Consider the following 13,246-nt stretch of genomic DNA (forward strand, 5'->3'; position numbering starts at 1 on the left):
ATCAAATCGTGTTCCAACTGTGAAGTGCCGTGGATATGACAGGAAATAAATCACAATATCGAAAATAGCACAGCTGTCGAATATATAGAGTGGATATACATATTTGGACCGAGTTCATCAAGACATATATTTGTACATCGAAATGTGATTATTTATAATATACAGTGATGAACATGTTCCAATATATTGAATATGTTGCCATGCAACCAGTTATTCATGACGTAGTACTAATTTATACATGACATAGAAAGAATGAGGAATGTGTCACGACATTGTCTTGGTTAAATATAGATGAACCATTTACCTTTTTGTCTGATATGAGGTGTAGTTGATTATTTTTTTACAAAACACGTATTTCGTCGGAAAACTGATACTGGATACGATTTTGAAAAAGGTTAGTTAAATAAATGTATAGTCACAGAAATATATAACATTTTTAAAACCTAACATTAATCAGTGTTACTCTTAATCTACCATATACCCGTGAAGGTCCAGGTTAGAATATTGATCTTCAGTAATCCATGCTTGTCGTAAGAGGCGACTAACGGGATCTAGTGGTCAGGCTCGCTGACTTGGTTGACACATGTCATCGGTTCCCAATTGCGCAGATCGTTGCTCATGCTGTTGATCACTGGGTTGTCTGGTCCAGACTCGATTATGTACAGACCGCCGCCATATAGCTGGAATATTGCTGAGTGCGGCGTAAAACCAAAAACTCACTCACTCACTTAATCTACCACAGTATTGAATTCAAACTGTATCTGTACTACACAGTACACCAAATCATCAGATTTGCAGATGTGACGTCCGATAACATACTCGGTTCTGTCTGTGCATATGTGGAGAGCGGAAGGTCGTGGGTCAGTATACTGTGTCTGAGTTGGGTATTCATGCTAACTGCGGCAGGGTATCTCAGTGAGCTAGCACTATAAAACCAGTTTAAGTCTAGGCAAGTACAAGCAGCCACACATGCACACGCATGCACGTCGTCATATGAGCGAAATATTCTTAAATCGACGTCAAACCCCATTTCACCACCTCACCTGTGCATATGTAGGTATACGAGTAGAATACAGCTCCGATGTGAGCATCTGTGCATGCAATGCTTAGCATCTGAGGATCTTTTCTGGGTGTGAAAAGATATTTGAATTGCGCCATATAAGGGACTTTGGGTGGGGAAAGAGTGTTATTAGATTGATAATTTGTTCACAATCAGTTGTAAAAAAGATCAAATTTGCTCCAATACAGAAACGAATCGCTCTAAGCTTCATCTAACCTAGCACACAGACACTGAAACATATATATCCAGCACAGTCCATGCAAGTCCATGATATTGGGAAAGTCTAAATTCCGATGCAGTTTCTGAAAATGAAGAAAGTTTCTGAGCTCCTCTTCATAATATTTTATTCAGATAATTTACGAACAGTTTTTGTAGGGTTATTTTGTGTGAAATATTTGTATTTCAGAGTCTCGATGTTAGTCTAAGCTTGACCCTACGTGCAACCCACCAGCCAATGTAGTCCGTTATTCTAGTTGTCCACGTTACCTGAGGTTGAACGGGGACTAGATAATTCCCCAATTACATATTACAGCAAGTTAAGTCTTATTGTGAACGATAAATTATCACAATGCTGGATTGACAGGAGCGGGGATCTAATTGTTGTTTATGCCCCGGCGGTCTATAAAATGTCCATGATTATCGTGATTACCGGGTAATTTTCGTCAGGTTGCGGACATTGTAGAATAAACACTGATAATGTGGTCCAATTACCTCGGCCTACAATTGGTGGTAGTTGTATGTTAATCGCAGACTGGAAGCCAGAGCGTCGTTAGTGCAATATCTGTATGTTGTTACCTAAATAATTGTATTATGGTTTTTAACATAGGATTATATATATCAGGTTTGATTGTTACCTTTGATGGATAATTACATGTTTTAGTCGCATCTCATTACTTTCTTGAGATGATGAAATAGTCTAGGTGTAAAGACAATAGGCTATTCAGGATTTGGTATAGAAGATAATTTAAAGGTCCATTTTTTATGATTTGATTGTGAAAATATTATAAATTTTAGTTTTGTACGTAAACACTGAAAATGGATAATGGGATATCATTGTTAACGTTAAACAATAGACGGGTCTACATTTAGGCTAGTTCAAGCAGCGCTTTATGTAAGATGTGTAAAGAGATACATGATATGGGCCCAGCCAGCAAGCCTGGCGTTATTCAACGTTATAGTATTCTCGCAGTAATATCCTAGTAATTGAAGCAGCGGAGAAAATCACTAAACCAGAGTTACCAGACCTAATATTTCTGTAATTAGGCAAATTTTCTTAAGCTATGCCTATTTGTGGTTCCTCTGCTTCTTCCACAGCCGTTTACCTCCCCTCCGCATCCGACATCCACAGCCTAAACCGAGATGCTCCCGTGCGCAGCATCCTAACGCATGTTGCAATGCTCTTATTGATCTGTGTAAAATTGTTCCGCCCTTGTGACCGACGGCACAGTCGCTTCATCCGTTCATTCATTCACATCGGTCGGTGATGTTGATTCAAGGCTCTCGCTTTATTGTGGCAAGCTCATGATTTTCTACGAATCTTCTACATTTATTGAAGTGACGCGTGTTGATTCAAATGCAGCGCTGCCGAAAGGGTATAAATATTTACGGGGTGCAATTTGGGTATACACCTCGCACCTGTCTTGTAGTTGTGTTGGAATGGTAAGCAAGGTAAAGCTTAGTCAGAATTAATGATTTTCGTTTCCTTTGTCACAGATTTGACCTACAGTGCCAGAATTGAACACGCGGGAATGGATACGTTTTGACATTGGAGCAAGAGCATTTCATAAAACTTGTGAGGTCAGGCGAGAGGATTCGTTCGGAAGCAGACGACAGAAGTGGGAATGCGAGCAGCGGTGGAATTTGTAAATACAGCGATGTTGTGTCGGCCGCGGCTTGGTGCTTGTACAGGTAGGTGCATTTCTCCTCACTCGTCGGTAATGTAGGCGTCTGTTGATGATTGTGATTTGTATTATCCAGAACGTGGAAGAAAAATGTAAAATTAACGTTCCTTAACATGCTGTAATATGACGTCCACGCAAGATCAGCATTGAAACACACCTGCTCTCACAGTACTGTTCAAGGGAATGGTCGTCTTCTGTTGGTGCAATCCTGACCAGACGTTCCTGATACTGACAAGAAATGGTCTCGTTTTGTAACTTTGCTTTAAACGTATAGCTATAATTCTACATTTCCATTAACTTGTTCTGTTATTATCGATGTCACAGCAACGAAAGTTAGGAATAACATCAACGCAGTGGGGCCAAGGTTTGTAGGGCTTGTGTACAACAGTACTATTCCTTAGGCCCATTTCACACCGCACATCACACATGATGGGGAAATTGCAGGTCAAGTAATTTGTAGTAAATGTTGGGAAAGCCTTTTTTCATCCATTAGATCTAGTTACGTTGGAAAAATTCCACAAAAACATAAACATGATTATTCTGTTCTGGTACAGCTGTTGCTAAACTGAATTTATGATTCATAAATACTTATATGACATTACTCACAAACTTAGGTTAGACGAGACTCTGCTATATGTATAAAGATGGCAATAAGTAAATTTTTTTACAATTTTAGGTTAGTTCATTAAATTAATTACTTCTTGGCACATCTACCCCAAATATTGTTGTAGATAATTATATAAACAATCCAGATTGTTTACAGGTGAAGAATAACAATAAGCATGTATTTCCTGATAGTAATACACATTCATGCACGCGTGTACGTGCACACACATGCACACATGCTGACACAGTAAACTACACATTGTATTGGTTGTGTGAAGATGAATTGTTTTGAATTGTTCCTGACTGATTTTTTATCTGTCTTTCAAGAATTTGCCAGTTATAATAAAACTACAGATCTTTCAGTCACAATAAATCTAAGGGCTGATGGAGTTTTGATTTGAAGACAGACAGACAGATATTTTATTTAAAAACATCTCAGGGCTTGTGCCTAACTAAACCCTATGGTCAAATAACTAGTGCATTAAAACCCAGCTGTCCTACATGTACAAGGGTGCCATTGTGGTGTATAATTATTAGTATTCTTGCTTCAATTTGGCTCCAATTAGAATGGTAGTAGTAGTGGGACAGTGATCTTTGAGGTTTTCTTTTGAACTGTCTGAATCTATGGTTCCCAAACCTCTTAACATTTTACACGATGGCAATGAAAAGGTCTCCTTAACCATGCTAACTTTTAGATACTGTATGGTAAATACTTGTTGAGCTTACTACATTGAGCAGTACAGTGAATTCCAATTAACAACAATGCCTAATACACACTATCCCACTTACCAGATGCTAACCATACTTGACAATGTTTGTTTTGCAATTGATCACACAACATCCACATCAAAGGGGCAAGTATCATGAGATTGCCGTGTTAACTTAATCCTATTAGTACACATACTAATTATAAAAAGTATTCATTGTATATCTGGATGAATGGTTGTAATATAGTGTATTAATTTTATTTTAAATTTCAACCAATATTGTTTACGTTAAGTAATCGCAATGCTGTATTCAACAAATGTTTTTTTCTGATATTTCACTAGAATGTTATATAATACAGCATTTTAAGGCTGTGCAGGCCTCTATTCCTCCAAGCACAATACTGATAATCAATAATCATGCCAGCACAAATTGATAAACTATAATTGATGTCAACACTCAGTGGGGGTAACCAGGCATTAAATATGATTTCCAGCTGTTTAAAGCCAATGGATATATCACACTGGGGTTAAGTGTTGCCATTGCCCAACGTCAGAGGGCAGTATTAACCTTTACCATATTTGTAAATAACAAATCAGACAGTCTACTGCACTGGACAGGTGGTCATTACAGTTGTTCCTATCTGGCATGATCGTGATGATGAGGGTGTGAAGCATTTGCCGAAAGTAATGCGATCTGGTCATAACCTTGATGTAAACTGATATATTTTAGGGGGGTCCATAGATTAAAGTAGATGTAGATTGTTGAAATTGAGGGGCATCCTTGAGGTTGATACCATAGGGCTTGATGCAAATGACCCTCAGAATCTTTCAATTTTAGCGGAGGAGTAATGACTAGGGCACTCGTACCATTTCTAATTAAATGCTTAAGTTTTAACACTGTTAACTGCAAACCATGAGAATTCCAAGACCCCACGATTCCACAAACTGCCTTTGTACTCAGTTTAAAATTATTATTAAAAAAGCCAAGTGTAAAATATTCCTACTATCAATTATAAGACCACGAGATTTAAGAGGGTCCGGGGATTAAATTAGTGGAAAATCTCAAATACCCATGGCACACAAGCGACCTAATGTCTAACACCATATAAGGCATCAAAACTCTCCAATTCGCAGTTCCGTACCAACAAGAAAAGGGTCTGCCTTTTACCCACATAGTATTTTGAAATTGGTTTTAGTGCTATCAAATATTTTAACAAGGCCACTGGTAAGAGATCAACATCTTGTGCAAGTTCCTACTCTCCTGGTTAGTGACAATCAGACATATCAAATAGTTTCAAGCAAGTTAAAAATAATAATATCAATTATCAAAGATGGTGAACTTATCATATTCTATTCAAGAAGAGTTGATTGATAATACCAAGATCATATAATCAGTCTATAAACAGCATCAAATTCTTATCTCTGTGCATTAAGATTTAGAGTCTAATGTAGATCTACGCAACTTGGATTTCAATTGCTGAAATACACATACTTCGCAATATGGATGAAAAAGTGTGTATCCAGTGACAATGGAGACAAATGGCACGAGGATGTATTCATGATTTTATCAACCTTTGCTACTGCATTCTTCTATATCATTAGTATTTCCACATTTGACAAGTATCTTCTGATCATTCAGGGTGACAAACTGTATATTCGAAAATGAACCAATCTGAAATCCTTTGATGAAACATAATGAACAAACTTCACTTAAATGTTGCAGCAGAATTGAGTTCAAAGTCCACTAGCAATTAGAAGACGGTGTGAAATAACCTTAGTTCAGTATTCCAATAAAATATAAGGAAATCATTATTTTAATAATAGTGCTTCTTATGTCGTATATTATTCGAAGACTCTGACCCTCATAGACAAAAGAAACCCCAAGAAGATAAAAGCCTGATTTTCTTTATGAGCTTTAACAATATGTTTATGTGTCTGATACTGATTATTTATCGACCAGTAAGCGTCTTGTCATTAGAATGTTGATTAAGGGATATTTTTGGCCTGTTTTACCATAGGAATATGTTTCTGATATATGTTTTCATAACCTTTGTCTCTTTGAACTGAGGATTATGTTTTTCAAGCATAATGTTTTGATCTTTACCATTCCTGTGTAAGACGTTTCTTTTCTGACTTGTCCTGGAAAAAATTAATCTCCGTCTCATGTGTTCAAACATCTCAGGCTGTATGAAACCATGTCTGTGAGTTGTCTCATGTCATCGTATGATGAGCGACTCATTCTGGCATTGTACTTTCCATCTTTGTGGTTCACAGAGAGTTAAAAGATATCAAGCACAGTTGTTTTCTTGACATGGAAATGTGCTTCAGTGATTTATGACTGTAATGTGACAGACCTGAGTATTTTATTCAAAAGACCTCATTAAAATGTTGATGAAATCGTAATGAGCTAAGGCAAAGAACTTTCTTTAGTTTCTGACTCACGGCTTGATCATTCCGGAATTTGATAAAAACAGTACTGCTTTTATGTTGTTCTGCTTTATCAGTAGAAGTATTCTTAACTTAAATTTTAAAGTTTAGAAATAAAACAAAAAAATGTAGAGCATCATGTAATTTGTTCGTCTAATGTTATATAATTACATTGAAGAAAAAATTGGCCTGTAATCTCAATCAAGGGCTGAATGTGATAACGGGCATCTATTTTAATGCACAATAAGCTACACACTCTGTTCTTGCTTTGAATGATGTACTGGCCGATAAAAGGACTAAGCTGCAATATTTTTCTGGAACTTTATACAAGATTCTCTCTGTTCAAGTTCAGTATTTGATGGAACAAAATACCGGCCTTAGCAGGACATTGCCAGGCTAAATCACAAGGTTTTTTTTCGCATTATCACATGGATTTGCTACTTTATTGGAAATCTGTAGGTCCGAGACTGTATGCCGGGTTGGATTTGAGATTGGAGGTTTTTAACTTGTTTGAGCTCTCCGGATGCTATCACTATATCAAGTAGGGCTCCAGGCATGTTTTATTAAATCTATCACTAACCTGACTGCTATCCTAGGTAGTTGTTCCGGCTATCGGGGCATACTGAAAGTGGTTGTGTCAGCTTTGAAGCACTCTCCAGTGCGATTTAGAGGCCCATTCTACTGAAGTTGTATTCATAGAAATGATGGATATCACTGTGTGAAAATATAAGTCAACCATAGTAGGATATTGGATGTAGGATTTAGATGGGGTTATGTAAACTGTAGGTTTGGAAATGATGTAAGTTCAAAATGATGTGCTGTTTTAGTTGACTTAGTTCGGATTTATCAAGTTCTTGGTTCTTTACGATTTCTGCTAGTGCCGCCATCTTTTATTTTATTCATTAGTCCAAAGTTTGTTATAAGAATAAAACAAGCACTCTCACAAGTTGTCTGCTAGTGCGCATGGCCTGTATGTTTTTAGGTTTTTGGAAACATAACAACAAAAATAAATGCTTTGTTAACCAATCAAATGCTATGTAATCACCTGCAATATTATCATCCAAAATTCAACACAAGCTTCTGTATCATGAAATTGATCACCTCATTCTAGTGATTATAACATTGTAACTCTGCACCATTGAGTATATGTCAGTGTGGTAAAGCAAGGGCACTCTCACTCACTCACTCGCTCACTCACGAGCTGGAAACGGCTTCTGATAGTTTCGTAGCAATAAATATACTGAGATACATCGTTCTAAATATGTGAACACTTAGTAACAGCAAACAACTATATAAGACTGCTTAATCAAAACATGTTTCTTTGTCACATTTTTCTCAATGACAGTTGTCGAGTATGTCATTCTATGGATATGAGGGTATGCTTCTTCTGTCGCAGAAATTTTTACAAACGTTTCTATCGAGTAAATGGCAGTATCAATACTATGAATGACTGAGATGCAGGATTAAATACGACAAGCGGGTAACTCAAAAAAACATTTCTTTTTCATCTTATAGCCATAAGATTAATGATCATCATGATTTACGGTTTTAATTTACCAAGTTGTTAAGAACCTATTCCAAAAACATATTTTTAGGTCGGATGATTATTTTTCACATAAATTATTTATCATATGCAATGAATACCATCTGTGAGCTCGGCAAGGTTGCCGAGGGTGTGTGGATTAATGAATGCCACATGAGGGACAGGCTACCATTTCTTGGCACATGCTTGTATCACCATATATGTACACTTGCAGTGTGATTAAACAGCTGTTAAATATGTTAAGAAATGAGGGATCTCACCTGGCATGCCTGCATAAAAGGCATGCTCATGAAGTAAATTTGCAGTTTCTTGCAGACATTTGGTTCCTTCAACTTGTGCAAGTATGGCAAATTTAAAAATACATCTTTTAGTACATCTGCAAGTAAAATATTAGAAATTCACAAGTTGATACTTACGGAAACAGCCTGATAATGCTTCCATGTTTTATACAATAATCCTTAGAAATGTCCTCTTGGAACATTAATACTGTTGATGTTTTTCCATTATATGATTAATCTGACAAATGCTGAGAAAATTAGGGTCTTCTGTCATGAGAGGGAGAGCATATACCCTCCTGAAGCTATCTGCTATGTTAAAGGTATCCTTAGGCAAGTGGAAATGTATTCAATATTTAGCCTGTTGTATTCAGTGTTTAGGCTTTATGTTAATGATTAAAGAGTTTAGAAGTCCCAGATTAAAACAGAATCCTCCAGGACCCTAGGACTTCCATCACTTTCTAATTGATGTTATTATTCAGGCTTGTGCTCAGAAAATTGTGCTGACAGGTGGAATAATAGGTGCTCACCTGAAGCAATCACTTTAAAGGTACCTTTTGTCAAATAGAAAGTCCTTATTTTTTATCTGTCATGATTACAGGTATAAGGGAGAGTGCTACAAGAAATACTTTTTACATATGATGTGGGATATACCTTTATGCACAAAACTTGAAACTAATGAGCAAGAGAACACAGATTGAAGTGGTCATGGTCATTTTCATTCTGTAACAATGAGCTCCGAATGTGAGCAGGGGAAGCTACATCTTGGGATGAGGACAGGCATGTGTAACAAGGCTGAGTTTAAAAACAGCCCCCAGTTATGGTAGAATCAATGAGGACCGAAATAGCCAAGGCCAGTAGAGTGAATAGCAGGGTTCTGTCCGAATACACGGATAATAATCTACAAATGTTCAGACTGACAATGCTTTTGGATACAAATGAATGGTGTAGAAATAAGTGGTAGACATTGAGAGGGTAATACAATGTGCTTCTTTGGATATTCAGACCTACAATGCAGTTAGATCAAATAAATAGTGTTGAACTAGGTGGCAGGAATTTCTAGCATGACCCAATGTGCTTCCGCAAACATTCAGTGTTCACAAATCGTGTTTCAAAGGAACAGGACATTGGGTCCTGTAAGTTTCAGATGTCTGTCTGACCCGTTGAAAATTCACAGGACCCATAGAATAAAAGTAAACACACATTTCAGATTTAGCATTTCTTATAATTGGCGCTGAAATTATAAACAAACATAAGATTTATAAACAGCAAACAGTTGTCACATGTCACATATAACAACTTCAGTCAAAGTCATTATGAAATATACAGTCAGACACTGGGGCCGGCGGGTTGTAGACTTCTGTCGGACCGTTGGCAAATCTGCCGAATTTGTCAGAGGGTCAGACACTATTCGTGAACACTGAACATTCAGATCGACAATGCTGTTAGATACAAATAAATAGTGAAGAAATAAGTGTGATGTCTGGAGGACCAAGACCAGTGAATTTTCAAAAGGGCTGGCATTAATAACATGTTCAAGGTCCTTCAGACCTGTTCATAAATTAGTACAGTAATTTGTCAAAAATTTAAAGTTTTAAAATGTTTTCGAAACATTTTCCAAATGCACCTCAAGGAACTTATATGATGTTTTATTCATGTGTATCAGTAGATATTGTGTATATGTCAGCTGGACGATGACAACTTAAATTTAGGTTAATTAAAAAAATAATATTGACAAGAATACTAATCTTGCATTACAGGAAAATACAGGTATACCTCATCAGTTGCAGTTGAATACACCCATAGACATAAAACAGTTTCTTCATAATACTAATGCGATAACCCGTGAAGGTCCGGGTTAGAATATTGGCCTTCAGTAACCCATGCTTGTCGTAAGAGGCGACTAACGGGATCGGGTGGTCAGACTCGTTGACTTGGTTGACACATGTCAGTGGTTCCCAATTGCTTAGATCGTTGCTCATGCTGTTGATCACTGGATTGTCTGGTCCAGACTCGATTATTCACAGACCGCCACCATATAGCTGGAATATTGCTGAGTGCGGCGTAAAACTCAACTCACCCCCTAACTCACTAATGCAATATATTTGTGTTGATTATCAGATAATGCTGTTTATATACTGATGTCTTTTATATTGTTGTGAAGTTATGAATACTGACAACATCTTAAGGACAGCAGATTTGAATAGTTACTGGTCCTACAGACCAGTGAGCTGAAAGTTTAGTCTATATTGTAACACTGACAAGGTGATAGACATTTGGAAGGTAATGCAGTGGGCTTCTTTGTATGGTCAAACCAACAAAAGCTGTTAAATATGAAGAAATGTTCCCGGTTAGAATTGGTCTTCAGCAACCCATGCTTGTCATCAGAGGCGATTAACAGGATCGAGTCATCAGACACGCTGACACATGTTATCGTATCCCAGTGCGTAGATTGATACTCATGCTGTTGATCACTGGATTGTCTGGTCCAGACTCTATTATTTACTGACCACAGTCATATAGCTGGAATATTGCTGAGTGTGGCATTAAACAACAAACCAAACAAAACTACAAATATATGTTATACAGCCAGGTTGTATTATACATACCAGTGTGTTCAAACCATGTCACATAATTACTTGTAAACATGATCAATGACTGTTGGAAAATGATGCTTGTAGTTGAAGTCCATGATATGGACAATTAGAATTAATGTTGTTTAATGTCACAGGCTTTTGGCTTTTTTAAGTGTCCTAAAACAAACAAGATGAAGATACACACAGATGTGTACCAGGAAGTAACCTCAGTAGTCTCGATCGTTGTATTAATCGGTGCCTGTTTCGTTAGCACAATGTTATGATACATTAATTTTGTGGGGCGGTTTACAATTACAATTGATTATTGATTGATTACTTAGCTCCAATTATCAATCTGCATATTGTGAGAGTTAACAAAATAATTTAAACACTGCTGTACATATATGTGGACATGCACGCACACACGCTCACACACACACATACTATACATTCTTGGCAACTTAACATGAATACGTGAATGTCAAGGGGTCCTTGTCAAATACCTAAATGTTAAAAATGAAAGATTTAAAATATCCCAAGGTTCAAAACTATAGCTGAAGACCTCAGCAACCCCGGGGAATGAATCTCACTTTCTGACAATGATATAATTAATGATAAACACATTAGCCTTGTATTATATGTTATTTGATATACACCGGTATGTACATGCATTCATCATACTAGTCTAGTCACGAGACAAAGCCAATTATTACTTATGTGTGCACTTAATGATCTATATATTTAAGTCCGACAACACTTTTTTTCCACTTTGAGTATGGCTGAAGCAAATGTCATTTTTAAAATTGTCTGCACTGACAAATCCCGAACAATCTATCTAATATACTTGACATTTGTTTTTCAGGGGACTTCTAGCCGGTTCTACTTCAGTTGGTGTGCTCACATCAGTGCTGTGCCACAAAATGTTGCAGATTCCATTTTGGAGGGCCCAGCGGTCTCTGTGCATTGCCTTACAGCTCGTCATATTCCAGAGTTTCAATGTGCTTTCTGTGCTGGGGGTAGGAGGCCTCTGCTCTAAAGCTGTCGAGTAAGTCTAGTGTTCCTGATGTATGAATTATGCCTACAGGGTGGGATCACCCACTTGTACAAAGCAATCTGCCTCATGGTTAAGCAGGGATTTATGTAGGCTTTTCCAAAGCTTGATATAATTTGGCAGGGATTTTGGATACCAGTAGTAAGTTAGAATTCAGAATCCTTTGGATGAAATTCCTTAGTGTTTTAACTTACCAATTGATTGAACTTCTATGCTGAATTTCAGTGCTGCAAATTGATTTTTATTCTTTAAATGAATGTATTTAGAAGAACATTAATTCCTCAGTTTAACTAAGAAAACCAGTGTTCCCATTCATTATGCCACAGGCATCAAGTGCAAAGTCCTGCTTTAATCCTGTAGGGTATACTTTGGGCAGTTATTTTACTTAAGTGCAATAGTTTGTTTACATGGTGGTGTTATTCAGTTGGTTGTTAGTTTGTTGTTTAACGCTATGCTCAGCAATATTCCAGCAATATGGCGGCAGTCTGTAGATAATCGAGTCTGGACCAGACAATCCAGTGATCAACAGCATGAGCATCGATCTAAGCAATTGGGATACGATGACATGTGTCGGCCAAGTCACTGAGCCTGACCACCTGATCCCGTTAGTCGCCTCTTACGACAAGCATGGGTTACTGAAGATCAATTCTAACCAAGATTGTCATGGTTTTGTTCAGAAAATATTAGTAAGCTGTGCTTTACAGTATAGAAAATTGAGTTGTTTTCTCTACAGCTTCAACTTCTAATTTGTATTCAGGGGAATCATGGGGCCTTCTTATCTTTATGGTGTAACAATAGGGCGGTACAGCATTGTATCCAATACCAGGCTCATGATACAATACATCAATTTAGATTACAAGTCACTGGTATGTGTATAATGTGTAAAACATGTGAATAGTGACAGAAACTGTTCAAGAACAAGTGTAAGCAAATTCTCTGGTATTGCCTGGTTCGCTGTAAATATCAGTATCGTATCTTAGATGTCTGAAATAGTAATTAAATATGATTCAGGGCTTTGATTCACCTGCAGAACAGGAGAGAATATGAACTTATGACATATTGGGATACGAATCGTATCCCACTGTTATTATCGGGATACA

The 13,246-nt window shown here is 37.2% G+C and overlaps 1 long non-coding RNA gene across 1 annotated transcript in view; it reads left to right on the forward strand.

Annotated features, from left to right (window-relative positions):
* LOC124281332 overlaps positions 1-12,140 on the forward strand; it is a 165,385-nt gene extending 153,245 nt beyond the window's left edge. The window contains exons 4-5 of the long non-coding RNA XR_006899904.1: positions 2,774-2,968; positions 11,958-12,140. This is a non-coding gene — a long non-coding RNA (uncharacterized LOC124281332). The remainder of the gene's footprint in view (positions 1-2,773; positions 2,969-11,957) is intronic.
* Positions 12,141-13,246: the final 1,106 nt, after the last annotated feature.

The sequence above is a fragment of the Haliotis rubra genome, unplaced genomic scaffold (assembly GCF_003918875.1).
Source record: "Haliotis rubra isolate DU_JTF1 unplaced genomic scaffold, ASM391887v1 Scf282, whole genome shotgun sequence".
NCBI lineage: Eukaryota > Metazoa > Mollusca > Gastropoda > Lepetellida > Haliotidae > Haliotis > Haliotis rubra.